This window comes from Panthera onca, chromosome B1 (genome assembly GCF_046562875.1).
Source record: "Panthera onca isolate mPanOnc1 chromosome B1, mPanOnc1 haplotype 2, whole genome shotgun sequence".
NCBI lineage: Eukaryota > Metazoa > Chordata > Mammalia > Carnivora > Felidae > Panthera > Panthera onca.
Window position 1 is genome coordinate 74,514,781 of NC_138342.1, and position 16,463 is coordinate 74,531,243.

The 16,463-nt window shown below is 38.9% G+C and overlaps 1 protein-coding gene across 5 annotated transcripts in view; it reads left to right on the forward strand.

Annotated features, from left to right (window-relative positions):
• The first annotated feature begins 625 nt into the window (after positions 1–625).
• The window catches only part of CCSER1 (coiled-coil serine rich protein 1), a 1,275,653-nt gene continuing 1,259,815 nt past the window's right edge, over positions 626–16,463 (forward strand). For 3 of the 5 annotated variants that reach the window (XM_078445885.2, XM_078445887.2, XM_078445888.2), the window contains exon 1: positions 628–1,090. The gene's annotated coding sequence lies outside the window, so the exon portion shown is untranslated. Of the gene's footprint in view, positions 1,091–1,429; positions 1,502–16,463 lie in introns of those variants that run through there. The other 2 variants (XM_078445883.2, XM_078445884.2) reach the window with 2 other exon arrangements.

Here is a 16,463-nt window from a genome sequence, read left to right on the forward strand (position 1 = left end):
TAATTCCCGTGTGTCCAGGACCTTAGGTGTAGGAACACAAGTACCACTCCAGGTCACAGTCCCAATGCTTCCATTATCCTACAGAAGAACTGAGTACTGTCAATAATGGTTCCTGGGAAGTGTGACTTGCTTAGAGGAAAGGAGTCAGGTTTCTTTCCTTGATGCCAAGGAGTGAAGAGACGCGTCAGGATGTGAATAGGTTACCAGGGAAGGAAAAGGGGAGAAAGAACCTTATAATTTCCTCCCTGAGAGGTGGAAGAGAAGGAAGGTAACTGGTGGTCTGGAGAGAAAAGACACAGTGCATTTTCAGCATCCCCGAGGTCCCTTCGCACTGCTTCAGACTCCCCCTTCTCCTGATTTGAACTGCCAAAAGCACTTGGACTCACGCACAAGGATGGGCTAAGGGGAAAGCCAAGTCAGCGCGGTCGGAAAAGGCGTCTCTTAAAATGAAAACTCAGCAACGGGCCAGCCGTGGGTGTGCGCGCGTTAATGTATGAGTATGCGTGCGTGGTAACCAGCAGACGCAGTTGGCTGGGCGCCGCCCTCAAAGCCCCCTCCCCGCTCAGCGTTCCCCCCGCCCCGCCAATCCCTCCCTATAAAGGCCGCGCTCGCCGCCGCCCTCCTCGCAGTCGGGGAGCGCGGCCTGCCGTGGAGGTGGCCCCGGCGCTCCCCACACAGTCACACTCCGCGCACTCACACACTTGGAAGCGCCTCCCCACGTCCCTCCCCTGCCCTCCTCTGGCTCTGCTCTTCTCTCTCTCACCGCAAATAGTCGCCGACCGACTGCCAATCCGTGTCTCTCTCTCTCTCTCTCTCTCTCTCTCTCTCTCTCTCTCTCTCTCTCTCAACAACATGACTGACTGGGAAGCGGTGGCTCAGGCAGAGCAGCTCTGCTGGCGCAGGCAGGAGAAGGAGGATTATTAAAATAACACAGCTCGACTCTGCAACTGGAGTGGAGAGAAGGAGCCCAACAGCCGAGAGGGGAGGGAGGGCAGAGGAGGGGGACCAGGAAAGACACCCCCGTGCCCCGAAGACACACATTCCTGAGTGCCCAGGAGGAGCCTTAACAAGCGGCGCGGAGCCCTTCAAGGTAGTAACGCCCTCGGTGCCCCCGCGCCCGGAGGGTCGCGTGTTGCGTCGCTGCTGCGCTGGGGCCAGTCCCCGGCGGACGCGGGGTGACTGCCGGGCAGGTGACCGCGCCGTGCCCGGGGCCGCCCTGGATCAGCCCCCGCCCAGGCCCGGGGCGCCGGCGGCGGGCCCGGCGTGCGCGGCGCGGAGACCTGGCCTTGCAGGCAGGGTGGGCGGGGGACGGACGGGCTAGCTCGCTGGCGGCCCGCGACTCCTCGCGCGCTGCGTGGCCTTTTCCTCCGCGCTCCTGAGCGTTCTGCTCCGGGTGGCGGCGGCCGCCGCTCCGGGGCGATGCAGAGCGCGGCCGGCCGAAGAAGCAAGAGTTGGCGCAGGTTCCGGGCCGCTCCCCTCCCTCGCTGCTCGCGTCCCGCAGGTAGGGGCGGTCGGCCAGCTCAGGCTCCCCGGGCTGCGGGCGCCGGGGCGGGGGCGGCGCCGTAGAGGGGGAGGAGGGCGGGCGGGGAGCCGGGGGGCTCCCGGCGGAGCCGCAGTGCCCGAGCCGGGACCGCCTCTCGCCTCTGCCTGCGTGTCCTCAGGCGCCGGCTTCCTGGCTTGGAGGCGAGACCTTCCCCAGCGGAGGCAGGAACGGCAGCGACTTAGTGTGAACAAATCGCTTTGTGGTGGCGCGTCAAGGGCTGCGGGGAGGGGTGTGTGTGTGTGTGTGTTTGTGTGTGTGTGTGTGCGTGCGTGTGCGCGCGCGCGCCCATTCGTGTGTGTTCGCGCTCCTGACTAATCAATGCTTTGGCTCACCTGAAAAGATAATCAGCCTTCAGGTGAAACCCTTGGGCCCCCTCAGCTTTTGGCTTGTGTCCCAGGGATTCGTACAGGCGGTGCCATCAAGGGGTAGGGTTGCACGATAGGGTGACGGAGGGATTTGTGAATGGTGCTTCTCTGCGCGTGGAGGCTGAGCTTGCTGATGTAAAGGAGGAGGTATCCAGAGTGAGAAGAAAGGCTATTTATGGCAAAGAGTTGTGAAATTTCTCGGGGTTTCCTTTAGTGTATCCTGAGCCTCTTTCTCCCTACCCCCTTCTCTCTCCTCTTCCTCCTTATGTCGTTTCTTCCATTTGTCCTCTTCTTTCTTAGAATTAGAAGCAGTTCTGCTTTTTTTCCCACTCTCGTGGGACTTGGAATATGAAGTGAAGTCAGAAATCACTTGTTTCTTTACAGGTAGAAAAAAAAAAATGTTTCTTAGAAGTCCGATCTCTGGGCCTTTAATGTTCTTACGTACTTGTTCTCCACTTGTCTTATCTCTTAAGGCCATCACTAGGACCCACAAGACACAAAGTACCTACTTGGTTTCAACAGCTTTCATTTTTCGTATCTTTACAGTTGAATGCCTTCCCACTGAAATGTAACACATTTTCTCCATGTCTAGTAGCCTTAAGAAAGGCTATTCAAAATAATGCTCACACATTTTACTGTAAAGCTGGTTTTATTAAAAGCCTTGGAAAGGAAAGAGAAGCAGACACCTAGGTGAGTTTATATCGATCACTACTGATTAAGGACTACCTATTTAGAAAATACCTAAAATATTATGAATCTAGACAGCAACACAGTTTGTTTCGGTTTCTTTTTCTATTTGCTTTGTAATCAGTAGAGATTCCAAAGACATAACTTGAAGCTTAGAGAGGACTTGGAACAGTATCGACCAATAATGCTTTAGCAAATTTATGTTTGTTTTTAGAAGTAGGAACCTGTGCTTTCATTGAACCTAAGACTGGGTCGTGACAGAGAGTAGGACAGTAGGGTATCTTTACCATTTTAAATTGCGATGTTTTTAAGCGCCTGCCAAGCCCAGTGTTTTTAAAACATTGAAATTCCAACCACTCCTTCATTAATTTCACAGAGAAGAAAGAGTAGTTAAGTGGTCAACCTATTGTCAGAGTGATTTGTCTTCATTTGATATTAATTAAGGAGCTTCTTATTTTGATGGAAACATGCCAACTGTTGTTGGTTGTTGTTGTTGCTAAGTGTGAAAGTAGCTTTCCTTAACAGTCCTGTTCATTTTGAAAACAAAGCAGAGTTAAGGATTTGTTATTTTAATTTAGTTAGATTCCTGTTGGTTTAAAATACATTTTTGCAGTGCCTCGCTGGCTCAGTGCCAGTCCACAGAGCATGTGACTTTTGATCTGGGCGGGGGATCTCTACCCCATGTTGGGTATAGAGATTACTTCAAAAATAAATATACTTTCAACATTGGAATCTGTGCAGTTTTATATTTGACATTAGAACTTAGACTGAGTGCCCTATTCTGAGGTTTGCTACCTTAACTTTCCTGAATCATTGGAATGTAGAAATGATGGGGAATTTTAAAATGTACTTGATGAATTATATTACTGCAATCATTAAAAAGTTATGAATATTTTGTTCTTTGATACTGTCAGAGAATCAGCAACTGTTTATTAGTTTAATGATGTATTATTTATACTATAGAATATTAATTTACATCAAATTCATCAACATAGTACTCATAATAATTGACTTCGCTTGTGCAAGGTACTATCTAGGCATTGTGGAGGAACATCAGACTTCCTCCCTGCCCTTCAGGAGCTTACTCTCCAGTTGGGATGAATCTGATGCACGTGTTTGAACAAAGTTAACAATCTATGACAGTGAGAGATTGCATGTCTAACAAGGAGTGCAGTAAATCAGAGCATGATGATAACGTTTCATACTGAACATTGATAACATTTTTTTCTGAAGGGCTTCAGGGGTAGGTAAGATTTTCTTGGTCTTGGTCTTAAAGGATAAATCGGATTCATGGCTTGTTGATAAAACCGTAAGGTGTAAAATGGAAGTCTCCTAGAATTTTAGAAAACAATTCAAGACGTAAGGGGAAATAAGTTTGTTTTGAAATAGATTTATATATTGCAAAGTGGTTGAATTAGTTGTGTGAAGGGCAGGGTGAATTGGTTTTTGATGTACAACATTCTATACACTCTATTCTTGAAATTAATTGAATTTCTGTACCTAAGAGGACAACTTTTTGATTTTTTTTGTTGCCTTTTAATGAACAAAATGCTCAACATATACTTGTAGAGAATATTTACCGTAAATATTTAAAAATACCACATCACATGAAAGTGTTGAACTTGGTATTAGTAACAAGATATCACGTATTACCTCTTTATAGTCAGGGGTTTGAGGTACATCCTTAACCAACTCTCCTTAGATTTGTTCTAAAGAAAAAAAAGAATGAGATACATAAAAGAACAGTTATAGTAATAGTGAGCATTCACTGAATGCTTAATATTTTTTTTTATATAAACTATGCAATCTATTAAATGACATTTTCTGTAATACTTTTGTTTTAAAGTTATTAGGATGCACTCACATTATAGTTAATATATCTTTACATTATTTTCCATGGATATAGAGCTAGGATGTAGGGTTTGTGGGGAATAATTTTAGAATTGTAGTGCTTTTAAAGATTTTTTAAACTTCTTGTAAATAGATGGTATTAATAATAGGAACAGGTCCTGTCTCTAAGCATTCTGAACTTAGTTTTTTTTTTTTTTTTTTTGTATATATGTTTTTGTACAAACATAAAACTGTTTAAAATACATTTCCCCATTTTAAGAACTCAAGAGGAAACATCTGAATTGACTTTGAGCCTGTCTTTTCAATATGACACCTTAGAAGTATGTTATGGTGACAGTAAAGAAATAGTACAAATATTAGATATGACTTTCAATAGATAACAGAATAGAATTACTTTCAGATTAGGTGGATTAAAAGATTTTCACATATATATTTTGTTGACAGTGACTAGATAAGAATTATTACAAAAGCGAAAAGCCTATTAAATTGCCAATTTCATATTCATGTAGGAATGGGATGATTTCCAACATAGTAACAGTACAAACTGGACTATCTATTAATTGGTTTCTTTTGAGTTTGGTTTTAGACGATATGTCACAGGTGTATCACTTTGATAATGTAATCTCTCCTCTGAATGACTGACAGCTCCTGCATTATTTCCCTATTGGATAGTGACGAGATCTGTTTGCTTTATATTGAGAAATATTATCAGAAATATTATCTTCACTATGCAAGTGTGTCAGTTAACAATAACACATGAAATCTGAGGTGGGGGAAACAGTGAGAAAAGATGTGGAGCTTGATAAAAAACACTCTAATGAAACATTCTTCAATATATGGCTTAAACTAAATGTAACATAAAAATATAAACCTGAACAATCTAAACTGCAGTTGATATAGTACCAAGATAATGTTATCAGTTCTTATTTTTAAATCACTGCATTGCATTTTCAGTTGTTTTCATGTGGGCTGAATAAAATGGCCAAAAAAAAAAAAAAAAAAAAAAAAAGGTGGTGGTTGAAAGTTCAATAGCATCTGTGGTATGATATTATGTTTTTTAAGAAAGATTTCTGCTTTGATCACTGACAGATGCAGCTTATTTGACCAAATGCCTACCCCTCTACCTAGATTAACTTAAAATATCGCTTTTGGGGGGCGCCTGGGTGGCTCAGTCGGTTAAACGGCCGACTTGGGCTCAGGTCACGATCTCGCGGTCCGTGGGTTCGGGCCCTGCGTCGGGCTCTGTGCTGACTGCTCGAGCCTGGAGCCTGTTTCAGATTCTGTGTCTCCCTCTCTCTCTGCCCCTCCCCCATTCATGCTCTGTCTCTCTCTGTCTCAAAAATAAGTAAACGTTAAAAAATAAAAAAAAAATCGCTTTTGGTTTTGCATATATATACTGCATTAAATAATTTTTAAACTTTAATTAAGCTAAATTAAAATTTTTGAATACTGTAACTGTTGTCTGATACCAATATAAAATTTAAAGGCCATTTAAAAGGAAACATCTTATTATCTAATGGCAAATTCTTAACCTAGAGCAGTAGTTCTCAAAAAATGCCAATCCCCAGATGATTGAATCTGAAATTCTCAGGTGGGTTCTTCAGTGTGATTCGTAAGCACTTTCAAATTTGAGAACTACTGACCTAGAGTATTTTATAGTGAAACTTGAAGTCTTTGTCTTCTGCCTGTTTTGTAGCTAAATACTTTCCTTAGCTGTTAAGGATAACTAAGGTTTAACTATTTAGATCTGAAAAGTATTACACCCTCCATCAGAAGATTTCTATCTTTATGTATATACATATGTATTTCTGTATTTAAAAAATTAAATGAGTTTCTAATTCTTGTGCATATATTTAGTGTTGATTGGGGAAACAATGTAAAAAGTGTAGAACTTAACTGGACCCTCAAGCCCTCAGGCTGGGCCTTATTTGTAGTCACAAAAATATGTACAATGTACAGAGTTTGACCATTTTCGGTTTAATCTTGTTGACTCTTATTGATAGTTTTGGACTTGGAATGTAATACTCATCTTTCTCTGTAAGATAACAGCTGCACAACAATAGCATCACACATGTGGAATGTTCTCAAAGTCTTAATGCTGGAATAAATTTTAGACCACATCTCTGTTTTTTTATTTTCAAGATTAGAGATATATGTGTTCACACCTTGTAACTCTTTTAGTATCCCTCTTTCTCTCCTCCTTCTCTCCCTCCCTCCCTGCCTCTGTCTCTTTCTCTCCCTCATCCTTTTCCTCTTTTACAGTTATGTGCTCAACCAACCCTTCCCTCAGGAAACCTTCCTTGGCCTCCTTTGCTACATCAGTTTTTCTGTTATATATCGTTTGAGTTCTGTATTCCTCTACCTTGTGGTACTTACTGCAGTATTAATTTTATGTGTATTTATGAGATTGGTTCAATATTATGTTATCAGGGATTAACACACAGTAGATGCCCAACACGTATTGGTTGGGTAAGATGTTTTATGATTTTCCAAAGAAAGACACTTTAAAAAAGATTTTAAAATATAGGGAGTCCTAAGACCTATGTAAATGTAGGTATTGCTTTCCTTTCTGTTTTGCAAATGATGAGTTATATTTTATTAACAACAACAATGGCTCTAATGTGCTGAGCATGTCCACATGATAAGCACTTTATATGCATTATGCCATTTATTTCTTCTAACATTGTAAGTTGTTTTTGTATACGTTTTAGAGATGAGAAAACTGAGTTTCTGTTCTATGCTCTGCGAAGCTATCTAAACCAAACTGTTTTTTAAAAATTTTTAAAAGTTTAATTATTTATTATGAGAGAGAGTGAGAGAGTGGGGTAGGGGCAGGGAGACAAAATCCCAAGCAGGCCTAGTGCCGTCAGTGCAGAGCCCGATACAGGGCTTGAACTCACAAAATGTGAGGCCATGACCTGAGCTGAAATCAAGAGCTGGATGCTTAACCGACTGAGCCACCCAGGCGCCCCTAAACCAAACTATTTTTTTTTTTAATTACAATGATGTAAAAATCATGAAACTAGTAGACAGAGAATGTGATGGAGTGTATCTTCTCTTTATTCCTGATTTAACTTAGGACTCAACACTGTCTGTGCATTACCTATGCTGTTGCCACCCTCTTCAGTGATGCTGTTGTTGCTTTTTGGGTGATTGAACAAGTGATGGAGCACTTGCAAGGCTGAAGCTCCCATCTTCTTATTGTGTTTTTCAATACCGTTATTATGTACCCTCAGTGCCATTCAGTGATCAGTCTCTTACTCCCATCTTGTCCGAATCTCCCAATTAGCTAATAAAAATTTGAGATGTAAACAAGTATAATTTGAAGACTGAGTGCCTTTATGCACTGATATTCAAACATCAGATATCCTCTATATTTGGTGATATACAGCTTATCTTCTGAAAAGGTTGACACAGCTTTGAATATCTTACTCATATTTCCTTGGAAATATGATCACAGGGTAGTATCAATTTAGTTTCTTTTGGCTTTCAGCTTGCAAATCATTTATTTAAATGTGGGTTTAATTAATGTTCAAATGTTTGTAGCAAAGGAAATATTTAAAGGCTGATTCTGTAGAAGTACATGGACAATTAAAGAGTTGAGTTTGGTTATTCTGAAGCCCTCTTACTAGACTGACTCTAACAAAGTTAGATATTTTACAACGTGTTTTAATCAGTCAATAACATGAGTAAATGTAGATGCATACTAACATGAAGAAAAAAAAAATGGTAGTTTAAATGAGTATTTCACTTACGGCCTATTTTGTAGCTTTTGTCAGAACTTGTTTCTGGTGCTGGAATCATTTAATCATTAACTGAACCTCAGTCATGCTCTTGATTCAGGACTAATCTTTCTGTGTAGTAGGAAGATTGACTGGTTTCTAATGCAACACTTTGGGTCTTAACATCAAGCCTCCCTTGATGCCCAGCTCTAATATTATAACATATTTATAGTAATGCTTCTTTCTTATAACTGAAACTGAGGTCTCACTGAATATTTTTCTGTTAATGTTGATAAATTTACCCATTGTCACCATTTCTCTTAGCATTTGAGCAAGTCTCTTTCTCTCAGTGGAGCCTTCTTTAAAGACTGAGATCCTGTCTCTAACACTACCTCCTTTCCTGAGTTCTTTTGTGGGCCGGCAGACTGTCCCCAAAAATATCACTTTTCTGGATCTCTAGACATTACCAGCTCTTAAAGGTATGCTTCATTTCCAATACTCACTTTTGGACTTCCATGAAGTCAATTATTTATGGCATATTGCCATGCTCCCAGATACTCATGCTGGTTGGACTTCTTAGCTGAGTCTCTATAGTGCCTCTATAGTGCACTATAGACCTTAGTGCCAGTCTATTACAAGGTTCTGACCATCACCAGACCATCACCTCATTTTACTACATGTAATCTTCCTTTACCCAGCTCTGTCTCACAATAGAGCTACCTCATTCATCATCATTGACAAGAAACATTTTGTAAATGCTTATTATGTATAAGTCACTCCATTTTAAAAATAATGCACCTCCTGGGCTTCCTAAAGCTCCTGAATAGCTTAATCTGTAATAAATGAAATACACATTCTTCCATGTCTTGTTTTGTACCCAAATGTGATGTGTATATAAAGATATGTAGAATGTACATATGAATTCTTCAGGGTTTGCCCTTTTTTCTAGTCAGTTGTTAATTTCAGTGTGATCTGACTTTTCTCCATTCTTCATAAACTTATTTGTATATGATACATTTGTGATAACAGCTGAAGAAGCATACTGCAGATGGTATGATATGTTCTCTGATTTTCCTTATTCGTTAATGAAAACTAGCAGTATTCCTGTGTTCAAGAAGTATTTGTTAGGCCAGGTGTAACAGTACCCTTATTCAAATCTTCCAAGAGTCTTAGTGACATTATACCTTCCCTATATCAACCAAGTTCACATTAACATGTCATGTTTCATATGTTTCCATTCCCTGCAATTAACTCTCTCCTGGAAATAGTTAAATATTGTGGTTCTGCTAATGAGTTATTATTGTCATATGTGTGGCTTTTCTTGTTTGTTTTAGGCAATAGCAGCAAGCAACGTATCACAAACCTATATCAGGTTTACAAATAAAACCAAACAAATGTGAATAAAGGTATGGCAGAAGTAAAGCAAATGTAGGCCTTAGCATTCTAATTCTAGGCAATTCTTTTTTAGAAACAAATTACCAATGCATTAAGTCTGACTGTATGAATTATGTTTAGTGAGTGATGTTTTCTAACACATAGTATTCACTAGGATATTCAAGAAAAGCTTGAAAGGGGGAAAGCATACAGAGTATACAAAATGTCAGATGAGAAAGTTAGGAAAAGGAAGAAAATAGTTCAAGTTCAATATTAGAAATGCAGATAAGAGTAACATATTTAGTAAAATATTTCAAAATATTTTATGGATAACAAAACTGATGGGTCTGTACATCAGGATTCCTAAATTTTCAAAGGATTTTAACTACTGGGAAGATAGCTGAAGCATCGTCATTCGACTTTGCTTTGTTAGTATTGTATCCATATGTACAGAGACCCAGGAACACTAAAAGTATTCATTAATAAGTGAGCTACTTGAACATTAGTATGCACCTCCTGTAGGAGTATTTATAAAAATATAGATTACTGGGACACCTGGGTGGCTCAGTCAGTTAAGCATCTGACTTTGGCTTAGGTCATGATCTCATGGTTCATGGATTCAAACCCCACATCAGGCTCTGTGCTGACAGCTTAGAGCCTGGAGCCTGCTTCAGATTCTGTCTCCCTCTGTCTGCCCCTCCCCCACTTACACTCTCACTCTCTCTCTCTCTCTCTCTCTCTCTCAAAAATAAACGTAAAAAAATACAGATTATGAAATTGGGCCGTTAAAAAAATCATTAGAAATTTGTACATAACAAGCGTATACATTTATAGTGACATTGTTGCTAAAATTAACTTTGAGAGGTATTTCCTATAGTGTAACGCCAGGTGTAAGTGTGGTGATATTGAGGATGTACCTTCTTCATCAACACCAGTGCAGCTTCTGCAAGGATAAAGGGCTCTACAGTAGGATGGTCTAAGTTGATTAGAGAGACAGTGTAATGTGAAGCATCCCTGTGGGAATTGTGAGTGTCCCAGGTCCAAGAACTGCTTGAAACTCTGAAGCAGTGCTAACTTTTTAGTAAGAGAAGGAAGGGATTGCCACCTGTCATATTTATGAGGGAGGAGCAATGAACCTGAGTTCATTGGATGATGATACAGAAAGCACAAAGCCCCAGAGATCTATGCAGGACATGAATGAATTAGGTATTTTAAAAGCCAAAGAGTTTTAATTTGAATATAGGGCAGATTGCTAATTCTGAAGTTCTGAAGGTCCTCCAGTCCCTGTTCCAATGTGCTGTCCTTGTCTCTCTAGTCACCTTTGTGACACGGGAGCTATCCAGGGTACTAGGCTTCCGCTGAAATCCTCTCGCAAAATTGTGCAAAATATTTTGTTGGTTTTGTTTTGTTAATCCTAGAGCCTGCCTTTGCAGACACTACATCATTCACTTGGAGTTACTAGCCTGCCATTATTTGGTTTATTCAAGTGGGCCCTTCAAAGCTCAGTTCAAATGTAAATTCAAGTACACCTGCTGCAGTCCTGTGCAAGAAACCTATTCTGGGTGTCAGATTTCCATTTAAAGTTTCACAATTCACTGCTTGCTTGTGTTTTATGCCTATTAGATTGTGAGCTCTGTGAGGGCAGGAATTTTGTATTTTACTGTTTTTTTTCCAAGCAGCTGGTCTAAATCAGTGATATGAAGAGCCTTAGTATTGGTAAATGAATTAATACTGCTTAAGAGTGACTTAAATTTTGTCCATCTATGTGAACTACTTCCTGTTCTAGCCACTATCCAGGCTCACTTTGAATATTGCTCGTCATAGCTTTTTCATTGACTGAATATTTGTTCTTAACTTGGAATTAAGTAACTTAAAATGGCTAAAAGTCTTGGGGGAAAAAAATAAAAGGACTGGGAGAACTCTAGTAAGTATGGTCATATATGCCACAGGGGATTAGCAAGGTTTAAGGAAGCAAGTAACAAAGGCTGATAAAGAGAATGGGGTCAAAGGAGACTCTGATTTGTCACTTCCTGAAACCACAATCCAAAACATGCACTCCACATTTACTTTCCAAGGCCCTGGAATATGGAATCTCCTCTCACATCCCATAGCCTAGATCTATATTTTGAAATGTCTGAAAATCTGAGGCCACATGAAGGTGACAGAATTCTTGTATTCAGTAAACAGATGTTATTAGGACCTGTGTATATATTGGTTAATGAGATGTGTATAGTTTCTCTCCTCCTGAAGCTTACAGTTTAGTTCCCAGTTACAGTACCCATAATACCCTTGGTCCATGCTGAGAATGGAAGTTAGTAGACTTCTTTTTTTTTTGTAGCCACCCTAGTGATCTCCTGGACTGCCATAAAGAGTAAGTGTACTTGTTTCCATTACTCCACCCCTGCACATAGCATTGCTGTGAAAGTCCCATCACGTCAGTAAATGACTACATCACTTTGAAAAACTTTTATTTAACTTAAGACATCCTGTCACTGGTTTTTGTAATGACTTGCTGATCACTTTACGTGATGTTAGTAAATTATGTGCCTGTATATATCTTCCCTCATAAGAATATTTCAAGGATAGTTTAGGTACCAGTTTTTCCTTTGGTCAGAAATTTCCTGTATTTCAAGGCCACGAACCATAGGAAATGGTTGTGTGGTCTATTCATAGAGGAAAAAACAAATAAACAAACAAAACCCCTAAAATCACCTGCATGATTAAAAGAAATTTATAAAGACAGACCCCACTTTATAGTTCTGTCTTTCATGTTTTTGGAATATATATACTATCCTATATGTCATGTGTTTCTCTTTCTCCCCCTCTCCCCCCCCCACTATTGTCAGAAGGAATGTTTCAGTTATGAAGCAGTAAAAGAAAAACTACATTTCTTAGTGATTTTTTTCCCCCTGGGGAACCTAGTTACAGAACTCACAGAAATATTATAGATTCAAAATAACTTAGATTTATTTTTAAAACCTTTTAAAAATGTTTTATTTTTGAGAGAGAAAGGGAGGGAGGGAGGGAGGGAGGGGGAAGGGCAGAGAGAGGGAGACACAGAATCTGAAGCAGGTTCCAGGCTTTGAGCTGTCAGCACAGAGCCAGACTTGGGGCTTGAATTCATGAACTGGGTGAGGTTATGACCTGAGCTGAAGTCGGACACTTAACTGACTGAGCCACCCAGGACCTCCTAAAATAACTTAGATTTAAAAGAATGGATTTAAAAGTGTTAAAAGAAAAACAAAATTGAGTAAAGCAACAGTTTTCTGGACCCACCCTAAATAAACTCATAGTTTGGAAAATTAATAATTTCTTTGAATATTTAGAATTATGCTAAATAATATGATCATTATTAATTTTATGGATTGAAGGCCACTACAGCCATTTTTTTAGTAATACTAGAGATGAAATATTCCTATAAAAAGTATTTTAATCTATAAGAAAAGCTGCCTTAAAACTATTTCAGGAGTGAGTATGATGCATGCTCATGGTTAGTTGCTTTATAATCAAACTGTTAGGAGAAAGGGATAGGTTTTAGCAATCATGCAAATTATTTGTATTGTGTAAGTGCCACCACAGGAATCCTCAGCACTCATTCAAGACTAGGACTCCTTGGTAACCAAAAGTGGTGATTGCTTCCGATTTAGAGTATGGTCAGGAAAAGATGCTGTGGTTACATTCTTCTTCAATAAAAGAAGGTGATGAAGTTCACATCCCCATCAAAACCAGTTTAAGAGTCTGTACAAATATTCCTGAATTAATTTTTTAGTAGAATTTTTTTGATGTTAAGCCAAAACACTTGCATCAATCTTTGTTAAATATGTGTATGTATAGAGTAATGTAATTTCTTATAATGGGATCTGTCATTATAAATTTCTTTTAATAATGCAGGTGAATTTAGTTTTATTTTTTTTTTAAGAGGGAGAGGTTAGTCATTGCTTTGCAAAACAAACAAACAAACAAACAAAACCAAAAACAACCCACCAAACAAAGCAAACCCCTAAAACACCAGAACCAATAGTGCATATACCTATGTCATTTATCTGCAATAAGATTTATTTTAAGGAATTAGCTCATGTGATTGTAGAGGCTGGAAAATATGAAATCTGTAAGGCAGGCCAACAGGCTAGGAACTCAAGTAGCATTTCTATGTTATAGTTTGAGGTAGAATTTTTTTTTTTTCTCCAAGAAGCTTCAGTTGTTGCTTTTAAGACTTCAGCTGATTGGGTGAGACTCATGCACATTTTTGAAGGCAATCTGCTTTACTTAAAGTCAAATGGTTGTAGATATTAATCACGTCTAAAAAAATATTTTCACAGCAACATCTCAACTAGTATTTGACAAAACAGCTGGGTACCCTAGCTAAGCCAAAATGACACATACAGTTTAGCCATCACAGAGCAGGAGGGATGTTATATTAAAAAGCCCTTTCTGGTTTATATGATAAGTTGATGTAGTATACATGTTTTCCTTTGGCCAGAGATACTTTACCATTGATCAAATATTGGCATTTGTAGACAGAGGTCATCATTCATTTGTTCCTTATTAATTTTGTAATTATTTATAAAGGATGTCTTACGTGCAAGAGGCGATGCTAAGCAGTTGAATACTTTAAAGAAAACGAATGATGGAGGCTGTATATTTTAAGTGTGTTAATTTTAGTGGAAGAGTCATATGTGTATTAGATGCTTGTGTGATAAGTAAATTTGAAGAGCGAAACTACTTTTCAGCCTTGTCAATTAAGTGTCATTTTCCCCATGAGCAACCTAAAACAAAATCCATGTCGGGTTAATATGCCAAGTTATTATGCTTATTAATTTAAGGATGACTCATATGTAAAATTGGATTATGAAAGGTATGCTTGCTCACTGCAGGTCAATTTCATTTAGACAATGTCGGCTATCCATAGATTCATTTTAGCACATTAGAAGATTTGCATTTGTACTCAACTTGTGCAAAGATGATTCAGTATATACTGAAACAGGTCTGACAAGTGGACTGTCATGATTTATTGGTGATCTTACTCTTCATGTAGCATAGAGCAATAAACATTTTCTTTACTGTCCCTAAATGAGTGTTTCTCCTGGTGCTTTCTCATTTCAAAACTGCATTTTGTTTCTATTTCCTTCTTCAATGAATATGAACTTGTCTGCTTGGCTTTTCAGCCCTCTGTAAACTCACCACACCTTGCTAATCCAAACATAGATCTTCCACTTTGTTAAGGTCAAGTTACTTAGAGCACCCTCACATAGCATATGCTTTTAATCCTTTCTGTTTATGCAAATCTCAGCTGTCATTACAGGTCTACTCCATGAAACCTTCCATGACGACTTTAACCTGCCTGGGGAGTTTCCTTTGCTACACTCTGAGGTGTGAACAGTATCTAGTTGGCACCAGAAAATTAAGTACAGTCTGTTCTGCTACAATGCATTTTCTGTAGTATGAATTAGCTCCTACATGATGAGTAAATATGGGAATTATGTTACTAAAATGTTGGAGTTGGTTCATGTGTGATTTTTTTTTCATAGTGTATTCATATTTATCTTTACCAAGTAATTATAACTGAATTCTGAGTGTATACTAATGCAGGCACATGCAAAATACAATAGAGGGATATCCTTCTCACAAATCTACTTTCATCTTTTTTTCTAAAAAGGGAAGAAGTTTATGCATTTCCTGTAGTATTTTTTTATTAGGAACTTTACACATCCTTTCATAAAATATTTTTATAAAAAAACTGTTATGGTTTTGTTTAGAACTTTGTGTCATAAGTTGCATAGATTTTGAGTGTTTCTGCCAAGCCCTATTTTTGGGGATATAAGCTCTGTTACTGTCTAGTTTTTCAGAATGAAAGAACACATATGTTGCAAAGCAGGAGTTGAACCATTTTGCTTCTCAATATTTATTGAACATCCACTCTGTGCCAGACACTAGTACCAATGTTGGATCTTTGAACAATGAACAGGGTTCACTTTTGAGTACAAAGGAGACTTAGCAAAAATCCTGTAAGGTGGTGTTTTTATCGCTTAGCTCAGTAGGTGAGGATGAAGAGAGACAATAAAAAGTAACTGTGACCTTTGTCATGTTCCTCCCTCTGCCTGGAATGCTCTTCCATTTCTGCTTTATTTACCCAGTGTCTTCCCAAACTTCATGTCTCAACTCAAACATCACTAATTTATATTAGTCTAAGCTCTTAGCTTCTTTCTTTCTTTCTTTCTTTCTTTCTTTCTTTCTTTCTTTCTTTCTTTCTTTCTTTCTTTCTCTGACAGCATGAATCAGGGAGAGAGGGATAGAAAGAATCTTAGGGGAGAAGGGAGAATCCACACTCAGTGTGGAGTTCAATCCCAGGACCCTGGGATCATCACCTAAGCCAAAACCAAGAGTCAGATGTTCAGCCTTTCAACCAACTGAGCCACCCAGGCGCCCCATACACTTTTCTTTCATAGCACTTAAGATAGCTGTAACTTTATAATTATTTCATTTTCTTAGACTATAAGTTCTATGAGAACGGAGATCATGTTTGTTTTTTCCCATCATTGTGTTCTCATTTTCCGGCAAGCACGTAAACATACGCAAATACATATACACACATACAGCAGGTATTACTATATATTATAAATTCAATCTATAATCTCATTTCTATATGTTTAGCAAGTAGGTTTTAGTGAGTTTTAGTTGCATGAATGAATGAAAGGATAAATGAAATTTTCCTTTCCTTCATTTTTTTTAACAACTAAACTTTGAGTATTCCCAGAATGAGTCAGTTTTTTTTTTTTTCTTTCTATCCATGTCACTTTTGTTAGCCCACATTTCCTGGTGGTGTGTGAATTTGTGGAAGTTTGTGGCTTTTATATTTGTTTTATAAATTTTTATTACATCCATTATAGACAGCAAAGTATATTAGGCCCTAGAATTTGTGTC